The sequence below is a fragment of the Myotis daubentonii genome, chromosome 8 (assembly GCF_963259705.1).
Source record: "Myotis daubentonii chromosome 8, mMyoDau2.1, whole genome shotgun sequence".
Lineage (NCBI taxonomy): Eukaryota > Metazoa > Chordata > Mammalia > Chiroptera > Vespertilionidae > Myotis > Myotis daubentonii.
The window spans coordinates 18990192-19009521 of record NC_081847.1 but is presented as its reverse complement, the minus strand read 5'-3'; the positions used below and the strand labels follow the sequence as shown (position 1 = coordinate 19009521).

Below are 19330 nucleotides of genomic sequence, written 5' to 3'. Positions count from 1 at the left end.
CCTCCCACAAAAAAACGAAGGATGGTCCCCATAGCTGATGAACTTTTACTGGGTCCCAGTCTTGTGCCTGGCCCTCTTCTAGGTGCTGGGGCGACAGAGATCAGTAAGTTTCAGGGGCGCAGACTCAGTAAGAAAGGCCCTTATCTCGTTCATTCTCCTTTTCGCAAACCCTCTTGAGACCCTCTCAATCCCTCTCAATAAGTAAGCCACTATTTCATAACACTTTTATTTAAAAGGTTTCAGATACCCAATAGAAAATATGGACAAATAACTTGGACAGACACTTCACATAAAGGAATGTCCAAATGGCCAGGAATCATGAGAAGATGCTGAGTATCAATGGTTACAGAAAAATTAAAATTAAAACTACAATCGACTGTGGCTACATACTCTCTAGCATAGCTAAAATCAAACTTCTGAAAATAGCAAGGTTGAGTGAGGCTGTGGAGCAACCAGAACCCTCATATACTAATAATGGGTGTGTACACTTGTACAAGCACTTCAGAGAACTGTTTGGCAATTTCTTCTAAAGTTAAACATAAACATATGACTGAGCATTTCCACTCCCAGTATATGCTCAAAAGAAGTGAGTATTGCCCTGGCGGTGTGGCACAGTTCATTGAGCACTGTCCCATGAACCAAGAGGTCACCAGTTCAGTTCCTGGTGAAGGCACATGCCCAGGTTTCAGGCTTGATCCTCAGGAGAGGGCCTGCAGGAGGCAGCCAATTGATGCTTCTCTCTCACAGATGTTTCTCTCTCTTTCTCCTTCTCCCTTATTCTCTCTCTTAAAAAAAATAAATTGCCCTAACCGGTTTGGCTCAGTGGATAGAGCGTCAGCCTGCGGACTGAAGGGTCCCGGGTTTGATTCCAGCCAAGGGCATGTACCTTGGTTGCGGGCACATCCCCAGTGGGAGGTGTGCAAGAGGCAGCTGATCGATGTTTCTCCCCCATCGATGTTTCTAACTCTCTATTCCTCTCCCTTCCTCTCTGTAAAAAATCAATAAAATATATTTTAAAAAAATAAATAAATAAATAAAAATAAAAACATTTAAAAAAAGAAAAGAATTTTTACACAGCAAAGGGCATATACAAAAATGTACACTGCAGCTGAATTGATAATAGCCAAAATCTAAATACAACTCAAATGTCCATCAATAGAAGAATGGGTAAGTATATTGTGTACAGCACAGAAGGAAAATGAATGAATTGCTCTTATACACAATAATATGGATAAATCTCAAAAACAATGTTAAGAAAAATAAACCAACCACACACACACAAAAACGCATCCTATGTGATAATATTCATATGAAGTTCAAGAGGCAAAACTCATCTGTGTCAATACAGATCACCAGTGGGAGGTGAGAATTGACTAAAATAGGGCTCCAAGGAACTTACTGGATCATGGAAATGTCCTCTGTGCTGATCTGGGTGGTGGTGACATGGTGCATACATAGGTAAAAATTCACTGAACTGTCTACTTAGGATGTGTGCATTTTACATGTAGATTATGCCTCAGTAAAAGCGTAAAAAAGTCTGGGTGACCACACTTCATAGAAGCATGGCTGAATATCAAAGGCTTGCAGGTAATACAATGAACACAGTCATCACAGAACAGCTTCAAATACAGTCCCAGTCCTGGGGCCCTTGGCAATAGTTTTGATACTTACTACCCACCAGCAGTAAGTATCAAAAAGGACATGGCCCTTTCCAGCCAAGTGAGCTGTGGCCCTGCCCAGAGCTCTCAAAGGACTAGCTCCCCTGAGTGGCCCTCATACACCTCCAACAGCACCTGGGGCCAAGTGCCAAGAGCCAGCCAGCACAGCCCTGCTTAGAGGCACGTTCAAGGCTTTGCAGGTCTTTAGTGGAAACCTGTGGGGCCCCGAGCACACTGGATGTGCAGGGTTGACGTGTAAGGAAAGCTATACAAGGGAAACAGCCCTTTAGGAAGGCTCTGTATTTAAAACGCCGGTTACTCCACTGGAATTGTGTAGCTCCAGGCGTGTTGTACCCCAGCCCATGCACCAGGAGCTCTCAGCTCTGGCTGCACATCAGAACCATGGGGAGTTTCTGAAACATAGGCTGTCCAGGCCTCCCTGACCCCAGACCAACAGAATCAGAACTGCTCGTACAGTGGTTCTCAAAGTGTGTTCCTAGAGTAGGAACTAGAAATGCAAATTCTCAGGCCCATTGGAGCTGCTCCAGCAATCTCTGCTCCAATTGTTCTCACAAACCCTCCCAGTGATTTGGATGCACACTCAAGTGTGAGACCCACTGCTGTAGTTAGAAATTTGCATTTCTAACAGCTGCCCAGGTGATGCAGTCCACAATTTGAGAACCACTACTGTCTATCTAATGGATAAAGCCAAACTCCGATGCAGGAGGGAAAGAGGCGATAATAAAAGCTACCCAAGCCCGGCCGGCGTGGCTAAGTGGTTGAGCATCCACCTGTGAACCTGGAGGTCATGGGTTCGATTCCCGGTCAGGGCATATGCCCAGGTTGCAGGCTCAATCCCCAGTGTGGGGCGTGCAGGAGGCAGCAATCAATGATTCTCTCTCTCATTGATGTTTCTATCTCTCTCTCCCTTTCCCTTCCTGGCTGAAATAAACTCAATAAAAATAAATAAAATAAAAACAGTGGTGAAACTTAGAGTAATTAAATTAAAAAAAAAAAAAAAAGCTACCCAGGTGAGTGACTCTGATGCAGATGAGGAGGGTTAATAAGGCTTCCATAGACTTTCATGATCTAATTGGCAGGAGGTGCACACAGGTCAGAATGTTCCAGGAGAAGAAATACAATTTGTTCCTCACATAACCTCAGTGGTTCTCAACCTTGGCTGCACATTAGAATCACCTGGGAATCTTTTTAAAATCCTGATTTCTGGGCCTCATCCTCCAGAAATTCTGTTTCTTTGTTATGGGATGGGGCCACAACATTAGTAACAAAGAAACAGAATTTCCGGAGGATGAGGCCCAGAAATCAGGATTTTAAAAAGATTCCCAGGTGATTCTAATGTGCAGCCAAGGTTGAGAACCACTGCATAACCTGTATAAACCTCTTTTCATCCAATAAAGCTGCAAATTAAGGTTCCTGGTGTCACAGGATTTACTTCCTGGATGCCCATCCCTGAGGGTTTTTTCTGGCACTATTGGACCTGGAGAAGTTTCTGGTAGTACACTACATAAAAGCCTCAGTTTGGGAAAAGGTCTGATTTTATTCTCGTTGGTCCAAGATAAATGAGAAACAGAGCAAATTAAGGAGGAGTACGGGGATGAAAAAGGAAGAAATTATGTGCAGGGAATGGAAGAGGAAGAGAGAGAGCTATGAGAGAGAAGGGTAGATATTTTTTCTAAGGATGGTTGCCTCTCTCTCTCTCTCTCTCTCTCTCTCTCTCTCTCTCTTTCAATTGAGCACTGAGAAGGGTTTTGTAAACGATTGCAGAGAGGAGCTGGACAAGCTGAACTGCAAAGCAGGAAAGAAAGAGATTGAAATGAGTCAAGGGGGACCTCAGAGGAGTGTGGGGCCTGGGAGGTCAGCACACCATGGGAAAAAGTCAGACCTCGTCAGGATTAAAACTTCCTGCTCTGAAAAGTCAAACCGAAGCCTGAGAGAAACTATTGACAACACATGTATCTGAAAGAGGACTTGCATTCCAAATATATAAAGAGCTTGGATAACTCATTAATAGAAAGGCAAACAACTCAATGGGAGAAAAAAAATGGGCAAAAGACATGAATAAACGCTTCACAACACTGTAGAAATGGCCGACAAGCACATGAAAAGATGGTCTACATTATTCGTCATCAGAAGAACTGCAAAATAAAACCACAGCAAGATACCTGCTGGAATGGCTAAAATTAAGAAGATTTCCAATACCAAGTGTCGGCTAGGATGGAGAGAAACTGGAATTCTTATATCTTGCTGGCAGGAACTGAAAATAGTACAACCACTTGAGGACCCAAAGAATATACCTACCATATGACCCACTAATTCTACTCTTAGGTGTTCATCAAAAAGCAATTTTTTCAAATGCCCACCAAAGGACTTGTACACAAATATCAATAGCCACAGGTAAAGGTAGCTAATGACCACCATTTTGGATATGTCAACTGTATGTAATCTGGTTGCTCAAATGTTTGTGAATGTCTACATTAAGATGCATAAGCTATCAAAAATTCAAAAATGCAAATGCTTAAGAAAAAAAGATTTGTACACAAATGTGCATAGCACCTTTATTCACAATTTTTCAAAACTGAAAACAATTCAAATACCCATCAACTAGGGTATGGATAAACAAAATTTGGTATAGCCATAGAAAGGGATTATAATAAAAATGATGAAATTACTGAAAGATGACTGCATGGATGACTCTCAAAGGTTAGAGCATTGCCCAGCTGGTATGACTCAAAGGTTGAGTGTTGACCTATGAACCAGAAGATCATGGTTCGATTCCTGGTCAAGGCTCTACTCCCAGTGTGGGGCTTGGAGGAGGCAGCTGATCAATGATTCCCATTATTGATATTTCCATCTCTCTCTCCCTCTCCCTTCCTCTCTGAAATCAATTTTAAAAACAATTTTTTTTTAAATTAGAGTGATTCAGGACTGCTCCCCGGCCACGTGAAGGCTAGAATGTACGTCCTCCTCTTTTAGGTGTGGGGAAGTCATGTCTCCTCCTGCAGTTTATAGACAAGCGGTTCCAGCCTGTCCACGACCTCAACATAGGTGTGGAGTTTGGGGCCCGTATGGTCAACACTGATGGGAAACAAATCGAACTGCAAATCTGGGATACAGCTGGGCAAGAATCCTTCCGTTCCAGCACCCGTTCCTACCACAGGGGAACAGCCGGAGCACTGCTGGTGTAAGACATTACAAGGCGTGAAACGTTCAACCGCCTGACCTCATGGTTACAGGATGCCCGGCAGCAATCCAGTCCCAACATGGTTACCATGCTGATTGGGAATAAGAGTGACTTCAAGTCCCACAGGGGTGTGAAGAAAGAAGGAGAGGCTTTTGCTCGGGAGCGTGGACTTATATTCATGGAAACTTCAGCCCAAACAGCCTGCCATGTTGAAGAGGCCTTCATTAACACAACCAAAGAAATATATAGGGAGATCCAGCAGGGTTTATTTCATGTCCACAATGAGGCAAATGGCATCAGGATCCGTCCTCAACGGTGTATTTCAACATCAGTGGCACCCATCGCCTCCCAGCGGAACTCTGGTGACATGGAGTCCAACTCTGGCTGCTGCTGAATGTCTGACCTGGACTCTTCTTTCCTTCCTGGAACAGCTTCAGGTCAATAGGCTTACAGAGGTCTTAGCAACTTTGGCTGAGAAAAGCCTCTTTTCAAGGTGTGATGTTTTGCCTTTCCACTTAAAGACCGGGGAAAATTGGGGCCCTTACTGACCTGTCCCTTCTTCAGGGACGTGAGCATTCCTTATACTAGTAGATTAGGGCTCTTCTTATACTCCTATTTTAATTTCTAAAATGTTAGTATCAAAGTTGATTGTCATGGCAATTAAAAAAAATAAATTATTTTAGAAGTATACATAATCTGCTCCTCACCAGGAATCAGTAACAAGGGTCTGGGACATTCTGCTTGAGCACTTGAGATTCCTGGGATCTGGCTAGCCTTTGGGTGATAGATCCTCAATCTTTGAATTTCATTGCGTTTTTCCACCTGTCACTTCATAAGAGTTCTTGCAGCAGGCTGCAAGAGTTCTTGAACTGCTGAACAATGCTGAATACTTCTCTACCATCTTATTACTAGTCTTAGAGTAACTACAAAACTTTTGAGAGCCGTGGAATTGCTCCTGGACCTGTGGTCACTTATTACCTAAAGAAAACATCTTCCCCTGTTTGCTTGTTTTAGGGACTAGACCCAATATTGTAGTATCCCTCACCAGATAGACCCCTACTATTTCATCTTTCTTCTTAACGAGACCCATTGAGACTTTTTACTCATCAAGCTATTCTGCTTATTTACTGAACATGACATATTTACTTCCATTTCTATGCCGTGGCACATGCCCTGCTCTCTGCTAACATCATACTCAAAGTCCAAAACTTTTTCCTTCAGAAAGTCTTCTTTGACTGACCTAGGGACTTCTAAGCAATTATTGACATGGTACCCCTTAGCTTTCATATGTTGTTTATTCCTATGTATACTTATTTGTATTTATGTTGCTTTGTAAATGTGTTTTATAGTTGTTTTGTGCGTGGAATCTGTCTCCCCACATAGGATGTGAGCTCCCTGAGAGCAGGGACCACGCCACCCCTGTACTTTGTGAAGCACTCCCTCCACCGTTCCTTCGCAGTGCCTGGTGCTATTTCTGTGATCGTTGAATTTAACTGACATACTTGAAGACTCGGCACAGGTCTATTTTAGAGTTCAGAGGAAACAAAAGGCCGTGGAGTCTTCTCTTTGTAACTCTATCTCAATCTCTTCCATCTGCTTACCCTGGATTCCATACTGCTCTTCTCCCTCTCCTCTCTTTCCCTTCTTAGCTCTTTGCTTCCCTTCCATGCAGCGTACAGTAAGGCTGCCTGCTTCTAAGCAGTCAAATAAATGGGTGTTTCTGCAGCCATTCTCCTTTTCAAGAGCATATAATACCATCCTAGCCAAATTTGCCTTTGCTTCTCTCTTCATTCAGCTTTCTGGGTCAGTTGTTGCGTCTTTTTGCCTTGATGTCCCATGCTATTCCACAGCACTGAGGTCTCATGCATTTTTCTAATTTTTTGTTGTTGGTGGTGAATTGCTTCATTATTAAATATATGCATGTATCCAAAAACAAAAAAGATTAGAGCATCATCCTGATACCCTAAGGATTTGGGATTTGATCCCCAGTCAGGGTACATACAAGAATCAACCAATGAATGCATAAATAGGTAGAACAACAAATCAACATTTCTCTCTCTGTCTCTCTCTCTCCCTTCCTCTCTGTCTAAAATCAATTTTTTTTAAAATCACTGTAGGGAGTAAAACAAGCTAGATACAAAAGAGTGTCTAAAACATGATTCCATTTATATAACATTGTTAAACAAGAGAAGCAAATTTACAGTAACAGAAAGCAGTACAGTGGTTGCCTGGAATTGAGGGGACAGCAAAGAAGGACTAAGGAACTTCCTCTGATAATGGATGGGTGCTAGATCTTGTTTAGGTGTATACATTGGTCAAAAGTCATCAAACTGATGCTTAAAATGTATAAATGAAGTTTATTGTATATAAATTATACCTTGATAAAGTTAATTTTTAAAATAGCAAAAGAAAATCTCTAAGTATTTTTAAAAAACAAAAATAATAACAACAAAAAAGAATAAGAATTTTTTAAAATACAAAGAAGTCCAGCCAGTGTTGCTCAGTGGTTGAATATCAACCCATGAACCAGAAGGAACAGTTCGATTCCCGGTCAGGGCACATGCCTGGGATTTGGGCTCGATCCCCTGTAGGCATGCAGAAGGCAGCTGATCAATGATTCTCTCTCATCATTGATGTTTCTATCTCTCCCTCTCTCTCTCTCCCTTCCTCTCTCTGAAATCAATAAAAACATATTTTAAAATAATAATAATAATAATAATGCTCTCTATGTACAGATATTGGAAGGTTTCCAAGATATATTTTCAAGTGAAAAAAAAGCAAGATGTATAACAGTTTTATAGAGTGAAATCATATCTGTTTAAATAAATAAATAAATGCTATATGTATGAGGAGGGTGAGAAGAATATATTTGCTTACATAGTTATACTAGTATATGTATATATACCAAAAAATGTCTTTGCAAGTGTCAGGGAGGAAAAACTTTCCTCTATCCTCTTAGGTTCTGAAGGTGGAGGCTTGTAGACTAAACAAAAGACAGATCAGCAAGAGGGAAGTCAGAACCTATTTATGCATACATGAGGGAGTGCTCAGTGATGACTAAATTAAAGCGGTCTTTGGAATTTGGGCCTTTTATATTTATATACTTAGTAGGGGAAAGGGAAAGGGAGGGAAAAGGGCTTCTCCAGGAAGAAAAAAAAGGTTTCTTTAGGAAAAAGTGGGTTTTTAGGAGAATAAACCAGAGATAAGAAAGTTTGTGGTAATGTTTGTTCGTGCAGGTGTGATACTCTTTCATCTTCTTCATGAGATTTATGGTATATTTACTCTTGGTGTCTCTCTCTCTCTCTCTCTCTCTCTCTCTCTCTCTCTCTCCTGGTAGCAGAAGCTGCCTTGAAGAGGGAATTCATAGCAGTCCTCATTTCTCCGAGGTTTCTGCTTTGAGTTGGATAAGGGAAACTCCAAGAAGGCTTCTTTCTGTATCTGTTGAATCTCAAACATCTTTAGCTTAAAATAATCTTTGTTCCAATTCTGGGGTTCCAAGTGGGTCCTCACACAAGATACACAAGAAACTGATAATAGTGGTAATTCATTTGCAGGGCAGGGGATGGAGGAGGACAGGAAATGGGAGGTTAGGGACAGGGGGGTGGGGAAACATTTTTTTGCTACACTTTTTTAATGTTTTTAAATTTTAGAAAGATATGAATGCATTGCTCACTCAAAAAAAATTAAGTTCAATGGGAGCATGAGTGTGCGGGGGGGGGCGGGGAAGGTTGGGGGTTAATGGGGGGGATGAGGACACATTTGTAATACCTTAACTAATAATAATAAAAAATAAAAATAAAAAGATATAAAGGCAAAAAAAATTAAGTTCTAAGTATGTTTCAAATTTATTTAAGGAGTGGTTTCACACACACACACACACACACACACACACACACACACACACACGCCTCATTTAGGAAAAGATGGATTTTTGCCTCATTAGCAAAGGCCTAATGGGATCTAGCCCTGAGGGAGGCGGGCTTTTATTATCATTGGCTACCAATCCTACCCAGGAAAGATTATAAAACAGAGTCAAGTCACCTTTTCCACTTTGCTGGGAGAGACACTTATAGCAACGTGACAACTGTTAGTACCAGGACCCTCTCTCATGGCTCCCCTCCAGTCTCCAGGAATACAGTGGCAGCTACAGAGGGTAAGGGTGGGCTGGGAGGGAGCCGTGGAAGATGGAAACCTTCCCCCTTCAAGAAGATTTCAGGTTACTGTTTGGGCTTTGCACATGGTAGAGGGTGAAAGGATTGGTGAAGCTCTGACCTAACATGCTGACCCTTGCCAATACAAGAATCAAAGTGCTTTCCATCCCAGACAGAGAGCAGTTCCTAGTCTGAAGAAGATTCTAAAATAGGAATTCAAGGTCAAGTGAAGGTTTTTCAGATAGAGTTCATCAGCATGTCTTAAACGCCCTGGAATTCAAAAATATGAACCAGAGAGAGAGGGGATAAAGGTTCTGAGTTCTGGGGATACACCTCAGGTCTGGAACATGCCAAGCACATTCCCACCTGAGGGCAGCTAAACTAGCCGCCCCCTCTAATTCAACTCCCCATCTCTAGATCTTCTCTTGTTGGCCCCCACTTCTCATCCTGAGCTCCATTTCACTGTACCCTCCTCAAAGAGGCCTTCTCTGGGCACCCAAAGAAGAGGTATAGATCCACCCGAGCAGTCTCTAATATATCCCCTTTTTAAAAAATGTATTCTCTTTATAGCCCGTATGATCATCAAATTCTTTCATATTTGCTGTCTTTCACAAGGAATGGCACAGCCATAATGGGCTTGTTCTCCACGACCCCAGTGTTTAGGACAGTTGCCTAGTACATAGAGGACACTCAATATTTGCTCAATTAATGAACAAATAATTGAAAGTTAAGCTTGAGATGTATGTGAAATATCTAAGGGCAGATGTGAAGCCATCAAATGTGGAAAACATCCAGGCTGGAGGTGTACACTTGGACATCATTAGAACAAATTCAGCTTTTAACTCCATAGGAACAGATAAACTCACCTGAGGAGAGCTTAAAAGAAGAAAGGCTGGGACCTGAGGAGCCCAAAATTTAGAGGTTGGAGAGAGCAAAGGAGCAAGCAAGGAAGATAAAAAAGAAGAGGCCACTGAGGTAAGGGCAACCAGAAGGTGTCTCTGAGGCTGAGAGACAGGAGTACCTGGAGAACAGGGAGTGACCAGCTGTGTGGAATGCTGGTCTGGGAGTTGCCGGCATGGAGGCCATCAGGACCTCGACAAGAGCAGTTTCAGGGGCAGGCGCCTGCAGGAATGGACCAGTGATGAAGGGAAGTGAGGGCGGAAGCACTGTGTGTGAATGGCTCAATCATTGAGCTGAGAATGGCCCATAAACTGGGTATAGCTACAGGCAAATATGGATCAAGGGAAGATTCTTTTTCTTTTCTGATCAACTTTTTCTTTTGAAAAGTTTCAAACCTGCAGAAAGTTGAAAGAGGAATACAATGCACTCCTCTTCACCCTTTACCTTTCTTTAGTCATCATTTGTTAACACTGCCACATTTACTTCCCCCATTCATATATATATATACTAGAGGCCTATTGCATGAAGAGATTCGTGCAATAGGCCTTCCCTTCCCTTGGCTGCTGGCACCAGTTTTCCTCTGGCACCCGGGACCCAGGCCTTCGCTCTGGCTGGGCTCCGGCCAGAGCCCCCCCTCCCCAGCCATCAGGCTTCGTGGCTCCGCTTGGCGCCGGGTCCGTGAGGCCTCTCAGCTCCGCTTGGCACTGGGACCAGAAGGCCTCGTGGCTCCGCTGATCCCGGGGCCGGGAGGCCTCACTGCTCGGCCGGCTTCGGGGCTGTTTGGCTTCGCTCCACCACTGGGAGCTTACGTATGCAAATTAACTGCCATCTTTGTTGGCTGTTAATTTGCATATTCCCCTGACTAGCCCATGGGAAGCATAGCGAAGGTACAGTCAATTACCCTTTTTGTCTTTTATTTTATATATATAATATATAATATATATTCATTTGGGGTGAATCATTGAAAAATAAGTTGTAGATATTCCTAAATACTCATCATGCTTTTCCTAAGAACAGACCATATTCACATTTCCCCAACAGTCCAGAAACATCCCCTCTAGCTGCTTTCTTTTTTCCTGGCGCTGGATCCAATTGAGATTCATACATTCCATTTGGTTGTCACGTCTCTGTACTCTCCTTAATCTAAAACAGCCTCTGCATTTTTATTTTTATTTATTTTTGTCTTTCATGGCACTGACAGCTAGAAGAGTTCGGGCCAGTTGTCACGTAGCATGTCCCACATCCTGGATAGGTCTGATTGTTTCCTCATGATTGGATTCAGGTTAAACATTTTTGGCAAGAATACCACATAGATGATGTGAACTTCTTAAGGAAGAGTGGTTTTTGTTTGTTTGCTTGGTTGGTTGGTTTTTTACATATATAATTGATGAGAGAGGGAGAGGGAGAGGGAGAGAGAGAGAGAGAGAGAGAAAGAGAGAGAGAGACAGAGACTAGTTGTTCCAGTTATTTATACGTTCACTGGTTGATTCTTGTATGTGCCCTGATTGGCGATGCTGTAACCAACTGAGCTATCTGGCCAGGGCTCAAGGGAGAGTTGTTTTTTTTGTTTTGTTTTGTTTTATTCAAACATTTTACTTATGTATTTATTCATTCAACAATTATGTCTTTTTTTTAATTATACATTTTTTTTTTGCTTAAAGTATTACAAAGGGTATTACATATGTGTCCATTTTATCCCCCCGCCCTAGACAGTCCCCTAGCCTCCCCTATCACCCAGTGTCTTATGTCCATTGGTTATGCTTATATGCATGCATACAAGTCCTTTAGTTGATCTCTTACCCCCCTACCTCCTGCCCCCCAACCCTCTCCGGCCTTCCCGCTGCAGTTTGACAATCTGTTTGAGGCAGCTTTGCCTCTGTATCTATTATTGTTCAAAAGTTTATAATGGTCTCTATTGTCCATGAATGAGTGAGATCATGTGGTATTTTTCCTTTATTGACTGGCTTATTTCACTTAGCATAATGCTCTCCAGTTCCATCCATGACGTTGCAAATGGTAAGAGTAGGGGAGAGTTTTTTTAAAGATAGAAAATACTCAGTCCAGTAAGGGTGATGGGAAAGGAACTGGGAAAATGAATGAGGTGATGAATCCCTGAAATGAGGGTGAGGGTGGGATTAGATGAAGGGGTTAGCAGCGGGTATGTCTCTTTGGTTGTAACAAACAGGAAGCAGAATGGGAAGATGGTGAAAATCAAGGAATGTTGTCTGATACGAGGAGGATAAGTATGTTTAGATCTGATAGCTTCTACTTTCTCAGTGAAATGAGGCAAAGTCAGCAGCTGAACCTAAAAGTCAAAAATGGGGGAGGAGAAGAGGAAGTTTTGAGGAAGAAAGATACAGTATGACATGGTCATTGGTGGAAGGGCCAAAGTAGGCTTTCCAGAGAAATATAAAAAGTTTGGCTGCCCTGTTGGTCGGTGTAAAATTGTGGGAAATACTTAAAATACTATGGAAACAGCATAAAGTTTGCTCAAATAATTAAACTGAGAATTACCATATGATATAGAAATTCCACTTCTGGGTATATATCAAACAGAAATGAAAGCATGATCTCAAAGTTATTTATACATCCATATTTATAACAATATTATTCACAATAGCCAAAAGGTATAAGCAACACAGCCAGGTGTCCATTAATGGATGAATGGATAAACAGAATGTGGTCTATACATACAATAGAATATTATTCAGTCTTAAAAAGGAAGGAAATTCTGACACATGTTCCACCATGGATGAATCTTGAGGACATTCTGCTAAGTGAAATAAGCCAATCACAAAAAGACAAATACAATATCATCTCATTCATATGAGTAATTGGATTCATAGAAACAGAAGGTAGAATGGTAGTTTCCAGGGGCTGGGGGAAGTGGGGAATGGGGAGTTATTGTTTAATGGGCACAGAGTTTCAATTTTGCAAGATGAACAAGTTCTGGAGATTGGTTGCACAACAATGGAAATACACTTAACACTACTGAACTGTACACTTAGAAATGGTTAAGATGTTAAATTTTACATTATGCATATTCACCACAATAAGGTATTACATAAATAAATAGGGAAAAATTTAGACATGGCATGGTTAGTGTCCGGTGAGGCTTGAGATAATTCATTTGTGAGAAATCAGTCAGCTCAGTTGCACAGTTTTCCTCCAACCAATGTTCTGCTGCTCAGGTATATACAGAAAGAAGACAAATACTTGTGTTCATCCAGGATTGATTCTACAAAGAGAGAGGGGCTAGGGAATTGATCAAAGAGGTGTGGTCGATTTATTATTGTCAAGCAAATATTTACATCCCAGGGAATGGAAAACAGTTCCCTGACTCATTGGGCTTGACCATGTGACTTGCTCTGACCAATAGGCATGCAGAAGTGACAATGTGCCAGTTCCAAGCTGAGGCCTTAAAAGATTGCATCTTTTCACTCCCTTCTGATGCTCCCACTATGCGCCATGGAAAGAACACTTCTGTACAGCCATTGCTCCTTCACCTAGCCTTAGAACAAGAGACCCTGGAGCCTAAAGCCCAGGTGTGACAAAACAAATCGGCTTTTTCACAACAGGTTTGCCACCAGAACACTGGTGTCATGAAAACTACCCCTAAATCTAAGCCAAAGTAGGAAAGAAAAAGACTCATATCAACATCATCATAGCTGGACATGTAGATTCCAGCAAGTCTACCATTACTGGCCATCTGATCTACAAATGTGATGAGATCGACAAAAGAACCATTGAAATTTTTGACAAGGAGGCTGCAGAGATGGGAAGGGCTTTTTCAAGTATGCCTGCATCTTGGATAAATCAAGAGTTGAACATTGCCGAAACCGGTTTGGCTCAGTGGATAGAGCGTCGGCCTGCGGACTGAGGGGTCCCGGGTTCGATTCCGGTCAAGGGCATGTGCCTGGGTTGCGGGCATATCCCCGGTGGGAGATGTGCAGGAGGCAGCTGATCGATGTTTCTCTCTCGTCGATGTTTCTGACTCTCTATCTCTCTCCCTTCCTCTCTGTAAAAAATCAATAAAATATATTTAAAAAAAAAAAAAAAGAGTTGAACATGAGGGTAGTAGCTCCATTGATATCTCCCTGTGGAAATTCAAGACCAGCAAGTATTATGTGATGATCACTGATGCACCAGGACACAGAGACTTCATCAAAAACATGGTTACAGGCACATCTCAGGCTGACTGCTATCCTGATTGTTGCTGCTGATGCTGGTGAACCTGAAGCAGGCATCTCCAAGAATGGGCAGACCTGTGAGCATGCCCTTCTGGCTTACACACTGGGTATGAAACAACTGATTGTTGGTGTTAACACAATGGATTCCACTGAGCCACCCTACAAGGCAGAAGAGATACAAGGAGATTGTTAAAGAAGTCAGCACCTACATTAAGAAAATTAGCTACAACTCTAATATAGCAGCATTTGTGCCAGTTCCAGGTTGGAATGGCGACAACAGGCTGGAGCCAACTGCTAACATCCTTTGGTTCCAGGGGTGGAAAGTCCCCCATAAAGATGGCAATGCCAATGGACCAGGCTGCTTGGAGCTCTGGATTGCATCCTGCCACCAACTCGTCCAAATGACAAGCCCCTGCATCTGCCCCTCCAGGATGTCTACAAAATTGGAGGCATCGGTACTGTCCGTGTGGGCCGGGTGGAGACTAGTGTTCTCAGACCCTGCATGGTGGTCACCTTGGCTCCAGTCAGTGTTATAACTGAAGTGAAGTCTGTTAAAATGCACCATGAAGCTTTGAGTGAGGCTCTTCCTGGGGACACTGTGGGCTTCAGTGTCAAGCATGTGTCTGTCAAAGATGTTTGTCATGGCAATGTGGCTGGTGACAGCAAAATGATCCAGAAATGGAGGCAGTCGGCTTCACTGCTCAGGTGATTACCCTGAACCATCCAGGCCAGATCAGTGCCAGACATGCACCTGTGCTGAACTGTCACACAGCTCACATTGCCTGCAAATTTGCTGCCATCATTGATACGGTTCCTGGCAAGCCCGTGTGTGTTGGGAGTTTCTCTGACTGTCCTCCTCTTGGCCGTTTTGCTGTTCGTGACATGAGACAGACACACAGGTGCCATCAAAACAGTGGACAAGGAGGCAGCTGGGGCTGGCAGTCACCAGTCTGCCCAGAAAGGTCAGAAGGCCAAATGGATATTAGCCCCAATACCTGCCACTCATCTTAGTTTTTGGTGGAAGAATGATCTCAAAACTGTCTCAAGTGGCCATTGAAGTTTAATAGTATAAAGACTGGTTAATGATTACAATGCACTGTAAAACCTTCAGAACGAAAGGAGAATGTTTGGTGGACCATCTGCAAGTTTTTGTGTGCCAGTTTTTAAAATCAGTACTTTTTTAAAATATTTTTTTTTATTAATTTTAGAAAGGAAGGGAGAGGGAGAGATAGAAACATCCATGATAAGAGAGAACCATGGATCGGTTGCCTCCTGCACGCCCCCTTACTGGGGATTGAGGCCGCAACCCGGGCATGTGCCCTAACCAGGAATCGAACCTGTGACCTCCTGGTTCATAGGTTGATGCTCAACCACTGAGCCACACCAGCCGGGCATAAAATCAGTACTTTTTAATAAAAACAACTTGGCCAAAAGCTGTCACAGAACATTGAAACCTATTAGAACAAAGTTCAGTGGGAAACCTGTGTGTTCTTTTGGCCAACACTGTAACTTTCTATTATACTATTTAGGTAAAAGACTTAAGTAAGAGCTGTCCATAACCTATTTCTGGTGGTGCATCTGCTGAAACTTTAGAATTTAATATTTCTGGTTAGCATTCCTCCGGGTGAAAACTTTTTTTTCACCATGTTTTGAGGGGAGGAGTCATCTGATTACATAGTAAAAAGCTATGGAAGGGGGTCTGTTGGTGCCATACTTCATAGGTTAGGACAGATGAGCAAAGAGTAGCTTTGTTTATGTGTAAGCAAGTTAATAAAGGCCAAATTCTGTAATATTAAAGTCCATGTGTTGCTTTTTTTTTTTTTAAGCCAGGAAAACTATTGGTAAGAAGTAAGCTTTGTTGTGTAAGCCACTGAGATTTATTACTGCAGCAAAGACTAACTAATACAGGGATTATAATGATAAACCTACTGAGGGAAGGAAGAAAAGTAATGATAGTGAAAAGCTATTAGAAGTCTTGATGAAGTAATAGGTTTCTGGAAATGGGAAAATTTCCAACAAGTGAGCCAGGAGGATAAATAGTTGTCAGAGAGGTAAAATGTTTGAAAACAAGATTTCAGCTCTGATGTGATTTCTAGTGATGACAAAGTCCAGGGTGTGATTATAATATGGGCAGCTGAGATAGACAAAGGAAATTCTGACAGGGTTGAAAAGATTTATCTCTTTAGGGTGGAGTTTAAATTGAAATAAATGATTGACCACAAGATTCACCCATCAGGAATGAGTCTGTTTTAATTGGTAGGGAGAAAATAGCAGCACTAACCTTCCCGTGAGAGCAATGATGTGTCCAAAGTTAGGACAGATCATCTCATGGTGTTTTTAGAGTCATTGGATGCTATACTGCCACTTAATAGCTGCAGATTCTTTGCTGCTGAAAACTTCCTTATTTTCCAGAACCCATGATGCAGGCAGTCTCCAGAAACATAACTGAGAAAAAGAAAAGTGAGAGAAGGAAGAGTACATCTCCCCCAAGGTAGACAAGAGCCTTCATTATAAATGGAGAATAGCCTACGTATTAACTAAAAAGGCTATCTCAAAACAATCCCACAGGCTACAGATGCTTTTAACTGTGTTAGAACAACTTGGAGCCTGGTGGCAAATAGATTCTTACTGTGTAGCCCTGAACAAATCACTCTAGTACTCTGAGTTTCCTTAATTTTCGCATCAAAAAATTGAAACAATAATGCTTGGAGATCAATTATAGAGAGCCAGGCACATGGCAGAAGGTAGAAAGGAAACCATAATTATTGCTGTTGTCATTGTGTTTCTAGCATGAAGAAACAAATGTTCCTTTAATGAAAGTTCCTAAGGAAGGATAGGCAACTACCAAAACAATCTATTCAAAGAGATACACTCAAAAATACTATAAATAAATCAATAATAATATTAAATGTAAATGGTCTAAATATACCAACTTAAAAAACAGAGATTGGTAGAGTGAATTAAGAAATATGACCCTACTATATGCTGTATACAAGAAACTCACTTCAACTATGATATAGGCAGATTGTAAAAGAGTGGAAACAGATATATCATGCATACCCCAATCAAAGTAAAGCAGGAGTGGCTATATTAATATTAGATAAAGTAGATTCCAGGGCGAAGAATATTACCAAAGACAGAAAAGGACATTATATAATGATAAAAGAGTCAATTCGCCAGCAATCTTAAATGTGCATGCACCGAACAGCAGAGCTAAAAAATAATATAAAGTAAAACTGACAGAACTTAAAGGATAAATCAACAATTAGAGTTGGCACATTCAACATCCTTCTCAAAACAGTTGAAAAAACAACTAAACAGAAAATCACAAGGATATAAAATAACTCAACACCACCATCAAACAACAGAATCTAATTGACATGTATAAAACATTCTACTTGCCAATAGCAGAATACACATTCTTTTCAAGTGGAAACAGAATATATGCTAAGATAGACCATATACTGAGCCATCAAACAAACCAAACAAATTAAAGGAATTAAAATCACCAAGTGTGTTCTCTTACTACAATGAAATGAAAATGGAAATCAAGAACAGAAAAATAACAGGAAAATCTCCAAATACTTGGAAATAAATAATACACTTCCAAATAATCCACTAATCAAAGAGAAAGTCCCAAGGGAATTTTAACATATTTATTGAATTGAATGAAAATAATAAACAAAACAAAAGACTATAGACCAAGCCCTAGCCGGTTTGGCTCAGTGGATAGAGCATCGGCCTGCAGACTGAAGGGTCCCAGGTTTGATTCCGGCCAAGGGCACATGCGTGGGTTGTGGGCTTGATCCCCAGTAGGGGGCATGCAGGAGGCAGCCAACCAATGATTCTCTCTCATCATTGATGTTTCTATCTCTCTATCCCTCTCCCTTCCTCTCTAAAATCAATAAAAATATATTTAATATTCAGATGCAACACTTATCAAAATATCAGCAATGACCAAATAGGGTTTATTTAAATAAAAATATGTTAATGCACAGCTAATTCGGTAGTTTTTAAAAATCTATCATTAGTAACACTATTTAAAAGAAAATCACATGATCATATCAATCAAGGCAGAAAAAGCATTTGACAAAATTCAATATCCATTCATGATTTTAAAAATAAACTCTCAGAAAAATAATAGAGGAAAACTTACTTAATTAGATAAGTTGTATCTACCACAAAATCTATCAGTTATGTTAAACTTAATGGCAAACACTGAATGTTTTCCCCATAAAATTGTTATCGATGGAGAGTTCTTAGTGTCCCCAACTTTGTTAGTGGAATGGGGATTTTTGCGATGTCACAAGAAAAGACATTTTTTAGATCTGCACGGGAGGATGAAATATTGTAGAGAGCTTTATTTCTGTGAAATCAAATCCCTTAGTTTCCAAGGTCCCATTTTTCTACATTCTGCCAGGAAAAGGCCCATTGCTTTCAGCCGAGCTAGGATTAAAGCCATTTCCCAGAGTTTCTGCTCCACATTTGCACCCTTCAGTCCAGCATCAGGCTAGCTTAGTTTGTGTTCCAAGCTGTAGGCCATCAGTCCATTGCGTATGGGGTCCACATGGCCATGAGCCATGCAGCTTCTACAAACACATAGCTATGGAGGGAACACAGGCAAATATAAGAAAGCAGAAACAAAACCAGAGGAACAGAGAGCCAAAAGCACCAAGAGCAAACTCCTTTGTCTGGGCCCCTAGACTCTAGGGGATTATGTATTTGTAAATTTTTGTGAGTTTGCAATGGTTCTGCCTTCTTTAGCCAATTATCTTTATTTCAGGCGACAGGCACCTTTTTTACTTTACCCCAAATTCACTGCACATGTGTCCATCTCCCCTTTGTTGAGCCGGTGGTTTGCCTGGGAATGTAAAGTTGTAGCTTCCTGGTGAAGCTGCTCAAATGGCCATGTTTATAATGTCCGGCCTTTTCTTTGCTCCTTTTCTATTATTAATAACTAGCTAATTACAACAATAACACAATCAGGAAAAAGACAAGTCAAGGCTCTCATGGCTCTTAATTCAATAAGTTCTAACCACTGCATTAAGGCAAAAACAAACAATCAAAAAGGAAAGGAATAAAAGCGTATGACTAGAAAGGAAGAAATTCAACTGTTGCTATTTGCAGATGACATAATTGTCTATGTAGGAAATCCCAAGGGATCTGAAAAATCCAAGAACGAATAAGTGAGTTCAACAAGGTCTCAGGATACCAGTTAAACATATAAAA

General features: G+C 41.3%; 2 pseudogenes; both read left to right on the top strand.

Annotated features, from left to right (window-relative positions):
* The first annotated feature begins 4643 nt into the window (after positions 1–4643).
* LOC132240248 (ras-related protein Rab-2B-like) lies at positions 4644–5439 on the top strand (annotated as a pseudogene).
* A 4647-nt stretch (positions 5440–10086) lies between these two features.
* Positions 10087–15158, top strand: LOC132240152 (elongation factor 1-alpha 1-like; annotated as a pseudogene).
* Positions 15159–19330: the final 4172 nt, after the last annotated feature.